This window comes from Papaver somniferum, unplaced genomic scaffold, assembly GCF_003573695.1.
Source record: "Papaver somniferum cultivar HN1 unplaced genomic scaffold, ASM357369v1 unplaced-scaffold_132, whole genome shotgun sequence".
Classification (NCBI taxonomy): domain Eukaryota; kingdom Viridiplantae; phylum Streptophyta; class Magnoliopsida; order Ranunculales; family Papaveraceae; genus Papaver; species Papaver somniferum.
This window is the reverse complement of record NW_020622381.1, coordinates 22,974,716-22,981,103: the sequence shown is the minus strand read 5'-3', so window position 1 is coordinate 22,981,103 and position 6,388 is coordinate 22,974,716.

The window sequence follows — 6,388 nt, the reverse complement described above, 5'->3', positions numbered from 1 at the left end:
TTAGTACGTCGGATAATAGCAATAATAAGGCTGATGTTGAATTAGATCGTCAAAAGAATTTCGAGTTTAGGGTTTTTTCCGCGGATTTAAACATGGAGGATGGGATTTCGCCTTCTTTGTTTATTCCTGATGAAGTTATTGATGAATGCTTAAATGAATGGAAATTTAGTCTTATTGGTAGATTAAATTTGGTAAAGTTGAAATTGGATGTTGTAGCTACTTCTCTGAAGAATCAATGGAATATTAAAAGCAAGATCCAATTTATCCCATTAGGGAAAGGTTTCTTTATCATTAAAATCGATAATGAAGAGGATATGAATCTAATTTGGAAAGGTTATTGGACAGTTGAATCTCAAACTTTGAGTCTAAGAGCTTGGGAACCTAATTTTAATCCTGAAGAACAAAAAACTTCATTAGCTTTTGTATGGGTTATGTTTCCTGGTCTTAGCATTGAGTACCGGAAAGAAAATATTATTATGGAAATGGGAAGAACTCTTGGTAAACCAATTACAGTTGATGAAATAACTCTTAATGGATCAGCTGGATTTTATGCTTGTGTGCTGGTGGAAATCGATCTGAGTAAATCAATTCCTAGTAAAATCTGGGTTAATTCTAAATATAGGAAATTTGAGCAAGTTATTCAGATACCCCATTTACCTAAATATTGTTGTCACTATAATGCTATGGGTCACTTTGGTTCAGAGTGTAGAACTCAAAGAAAAGAACATTTCCAAAGGCCAAACAAGAGGAAAGGTGATAAGATTAAGAAACAATGGAGGCCTAAGGATAAACAAATTATTGGGTTTGATATCTGCCTCCCTAATGATGTAAATGATTCTTTTAACAACTCAGAGCATATCATTATATTGATTCTATTCATATTGCAAAAGAGAGTAATGATAATAATGTTGAGTCACAAGAGCTTATACTTTCTGGAAGATTTCAAGCTTTAGATTCTATTGATGAAGGTTTTAAAGAAGACTTAAATTCTTTAGAAGTTTTTCCTAAAATTTCTTCTTTAACTTCTGAAAATCATGTGCAGCATACTTCTGAAGAGGGTGAATCAAGTGGGGTAATTAAAGAAATTCAGATTACTGATGTCCCCCAACAATCTTCTTGGGCTTTAATTATTGTTTCTAATTTGGAGGATTCTGTTACTATTGAAGATGCAAATGAATCTAGTTCAGAAGATGGTGAAATTAAGTAGGTAAGTGCTTCATATTTACTTCATAATAGTTTTATTTCTCAAACTATTAATGTCCTAAAGAAGGTGAATACTCCTATTTCCCCTGTGCAAATTAAGAAGGTTGTAAATGAAAAGAAGAAACCTCCTAGTAAACCTACAAAAGCTGCTCCCTTAACTAGGAAAGCAAGTAAAGAATTTCAGAAGCTCGGGAATAAGTGGAATCCTTCCCCCACAACTTATTCCCAATGAAAGTGATTTATTGGAATATAAGAGGCATTAAGAGGCAGAAGGCCAAAAATAAGCTTAAATCTTTAGTGAATCAACATAATCCCTCTTTAGTTTGGATTGCAGAACCAAAAATACATGCTAATTCAAAATTTACAGTTTAACTTCCAGGCATGAATCATCAAATTATTCATAATTCTTGTGATAGCAGAAAAGCTAATATTTGGTTATTTTGGAATATTTCAATTCCTACTCCTGTGGTGATTTTTACTTCTAAACAATGTATTACTGTGGAGATTGGTGATGTTTTAGTTACTGGAATTCATGTTGATGTGCTATGTGTAAATAGGAAAGAACTCTGGGCTGACTTATGCAACATCAGTAATCTAAACAAACCTTGGCTTATTATTGGAGATTTTAAAACTATCATGTATGTGAATGAAAAAAAGGAGGAAGAAGTCCACTTACTAATGCTCTTAATGATTTTAATGATTGGATAAATCAGTGTGGTCGTATTCAAGCTCCTAGAAGTGGTTTGCAGTTCTCTTGGTCTAATGGTAGATGTGGTAGAAAAAGAATATTATGCAACCTTGATAGGGCTTTATATAATTTACAGTGGCTGAATAAATACAATGGTTGGAAGTATCAGGTGACTTCAAGAGTAATTTCTGACCATAGCTGTCTTCTTGGTTCTGATATGAATATTCCTAGACCAAAAAATTCCCCATTTAAATTTCAAACAATGTGGTTAAGTCATCCTTCTTTTATGAAAGTGGTTTATGATTCTTGGAATGAGGTTATGCTTGGAAATCCCATCTTTGCCTTTATGAATAAGTTAAAAAGATTAAAGATTATATTAAAGCAACGGAACTGGGAGATTTTTGGTGATGTGCAAGTTAAATTGAAACAAGCTGAGGAAAAGTTACATGAAGCTAATATGTTATCTGATGAAGACCCCTCTGATATTACTCTTTTAAACAATTATGTCACTGTCAGAGGAGTTAGAGATATTGCAGCTCAAAACCTTCATACTTTCTTAAGTCAGAAAGCAAGAATGAACTGGATTAAATATGGTGATGCAAATACAGCTGTTTTTCATACTTCTATCAAATTGAGGCAAACAAAGAATGTAATTGCTGAATTAGCTGATAATGCAGGTGGTATTATTTCAGATCAAGAACAAATAGCATATTTGCTTATTGAATACTTCAAAACTAAATTTGGGTACCAATCAGTTCATATTACTGACTCTATTCTTGATGCAATTCCTGAGTTAGTATCTAGTGAAGATAATTGTTTACTGGAAAAAGTACCTACAAAGGAAGATATTAAGGATGTTCTCTTCAATCTAAATCCAGATGGTTCACCTGGACCTGATGGTTTTTCTGGTGCCTTTTACATAGCTACTTGGGACATTATTTGTGAAAAGCTGGTAGCTGCCATTCAATTTTGTTGGTTCAATCAAGTAATTCCAGCTGGACTTAACTCAAATTTTCTCATTCTTCTACCCAAAATAAAAGGTACAAAGAAAGTAAGTCAATTCAGACCTATAGGCTTAAGTAATTTTTGCTTCACAATTATCACTAAGATCATATCTACAAGAATAAGCACTTTTCTTCATAAATTAGTATCTTCTCAACAATGTGATTTTGTTAAAGGCATAATTATTCATGAACAGATATTATTGGCATCTGAACTAGTGAATGAGATGAGTAGTAAAAGAAGAGGAGGTAATGTAGGTCTAAAATTAAACATATCTCAGGCTTATGACACATTAAATTGGGAATTCTTGATAGTTGTACTCAAGAAATATGGTTTTTCCATCAGATTTTGTCAATGGATTCAAATACTTCTAAAAACTACAAAAAATTTCATTTTGTTAAATGGTGGCCCAATTGGTTATTTTGGAGTGGGAAGAGGAGTTAAACAAGGTGATCCCCTTTCTCCCATTTTATATGTTCTACCAGCTGATGCACTGAGCATGAAGATTACTCAATATATTCAAGCATGAAAAATTTCACCAACGATAATAAGGAGAGGTATTTATCCCTCACACCTATTCTTTGCTGATGACATATTCATTTTTTGTAATGGAGGCAAAAAATCTATTCAAAATCTTAAAGTACTACTTATGGAGTATCAATCAGCTTTTGGACAAGTGGTCAATGCAACAAAGAGCAAATGTTTTTTAGATGGGACTACTAACTCAAGGAAGCTGCAGATAGTAGAAACTATGCATATGTATCTCTCCAATTTTCCAGATAAGTACCTAGGAGTGATGCTAGTACCTGGTAAGATCAAAGCAGTACACTTATGGTCATTTGTGGAATTGCTTCAAAAAAGATTAGCAACCTGGTCAGGTAAATTTCTAAATTTCCAAGCTAGAATAACCTTGATTAAGTTTGTTCTCTCCAGCATTCCCCTGTATAACATGTCCATATATAAGTGGCCAAAAAAGGTAATTCTTGCTTGTGAAAAAATCATAAGAAATTTCTTGTGGAGTGGTAATGCTGAGGACAGGAAATATATTACTCTTGATTGGGATAAAGTTTGTGAACCACTAGAAGAAGGAGGTTTGGGGATTAGAAGGATGAAAGATATTAATAAGGCTCTACTCATGAAACTACTTTGGAGAATTCTTAACTCTAAAGAAGACTGGGCACTTTTTTTTCTAGCTAAGTACCAAGATCTCAATGGAATGTCGATTTCTTATTATAAAAAGTCTTCTGTGTGGCCTGGAATCAAGTGGGTTTTGAATGATTTCTCTGAAAATATCAGATGGCTTGTGGGCAATGGGAAACAGATCTCCATCTGGAATGATGCATGGATCCTTGAAAAAAAAGTATAATATCACTCTTCCCTGCAAATGATTATATACTTCATAACAGTCATATGAAAGTGGAAATTTAATCCAAGACAAGCAATGGGTTGTACCAGAGGAAATACTGGAATTTTCTTCTATTGAAGAATTGCCTCTACTTTCATTTGAGGAGGACAAGATGGTGTGGACAACTACTCAAAATGGTGAATTTTCAGTTCAAAGTGCAGTTAATGTACTCAGGAAAAAACAACCAAAGCTTAGATGGTTTAAGAAAATCTGGCAATCTTGTATTCATCCCTCCACTGCAGGTAACATTTGGAAAATAACTAGAGATGTTTGTACTACTGATGAGAAGGTGAAAAGTAGAGGAATGAATCTGGCTTCAAGATGCCATCTTTGCAGAAAAGTTCAAGATAATATGGAACATATTTTATGGAATTGTGATTATGGTCAAATACTGTGGAAATGGGTTGGGGGTATCTCTGCCTTTAAAAACCCCAAATCTTTTGAGGATATCTTTATTGCATGCAATAGGAAAAGTTTTGTAATACAGGAAGTTTGGTTCATTGTTGCATTCAACATAATGGTGGACACTTGGTTTACAAGGAACAAAGTATACTTTGATAATGTTACTCCTCATAGTTCAGCGGCTCAGAAGAGAATACCCAAAATAATACAGGACTGTGAAGTTAGACTCAAGGGAGATATGTTCAATTATGCATATGACTTACAAATATTAAAACACTTCAATCTGGGTTGCAGAAAAGTGAAGAATTTCATAACTATTGAATGCAATTTTTGTCTGCCTGCTTAAGATAGTACATTGATATAATGTGATGGAGCATCCAGAGGGAATCCAGGCAATGCTGGGTATGGATTCATTGCAAGAGATAGTGCAGGTAATTTCTTAACAGCTGAAAGTGGTGGTCTTGGCATTTCTACTAACTTTGTAGCTGAGATAATGGGAATTATTTATGCATTGGAATGGGCAATGAAGGAGTTGAAAAATAAAGTGATTATCAATTCTAACTCTAAAGATGATATCTCTGCTTTTAGTAAGAACAAGCTCCCTTGGTTTATATGGAATCGTTGGATACATGTCTGCAGTAAGCTATCATCTATTCATTTTAATCATGTGTATAGAGAGATCAACTTTTCAGCTGATTTCTTTGCAAACAAATGAGTGTTGCTGGGCAAAGGGCAAGTTGTGAAATTCAATGAAAGACCTTCAAATATGCAGAGAATGGAATTCCCAGGCCTTACATACTACAGATTTGTGTGAAGGGTTGAAGGTAAAGATGAATATAATTTTTGTATCTGTTTTGTTCCTTTTCAGTCTGGACATGTAGTCCTCATTTTTTCCTTATTGATATGTTGTATCAGTTTACTCTTTTGATCAATAAAATTTAATTTTTGTTAAAAAAAAAAGAAAAAATAAGTTGATATCTGACGTTAAAGACACTAAAACTAACACAATATTAATATAAAACAGATTGCCAACCCTAAATAGTCCAAAGCATATACAGTGCTTCCCGTCAAAGAAGTAATCAAGGAAATGTCATTAGTCATTATATAGGCATCTATATGTGATATTAAAGACATTAAAAAAAACATGATATTAATATAAAATAGATTGTCAGCTCTAAATAACGCAAAGCATATGAAGTGCTTCCCGTCAAAGAAAATGTAATCAAGGAAACACACATATATATTTTTCTTCAGAAATCGTATACTTGCGTAAAAAAATCAAGCAGGTAACTCAATTGTTTTTCCCGGCTCCAACTTCTTGTAGTTGAATGAAAAATCATACATATTATATACTTGTGTTGATATCTGACATTAGAGACACTAAAAATAATACAGTCTTAATATAAAATAAATTGTTAACCCTAAATATCGCAAAGCATGTAGAGTGCTTCCCATCAAAGAAGTAATCAAGAAAATGCACCGATATATTTTCTTAAGAATCATAAGCTTGCGTTAGGAATCAAGCAGCCAACTCAAGTTCTCTTCCAGGCTCCAAGTTCGTATAGTTAAATGAAAAATCACATCCATTATATGGTTGTATCAATACCTGATATTAGAGACATTAAAAAGAACACACGATATATAACACAAAAATAGCTTGCAAATTCTAAATAGTGCAAAACAGATGA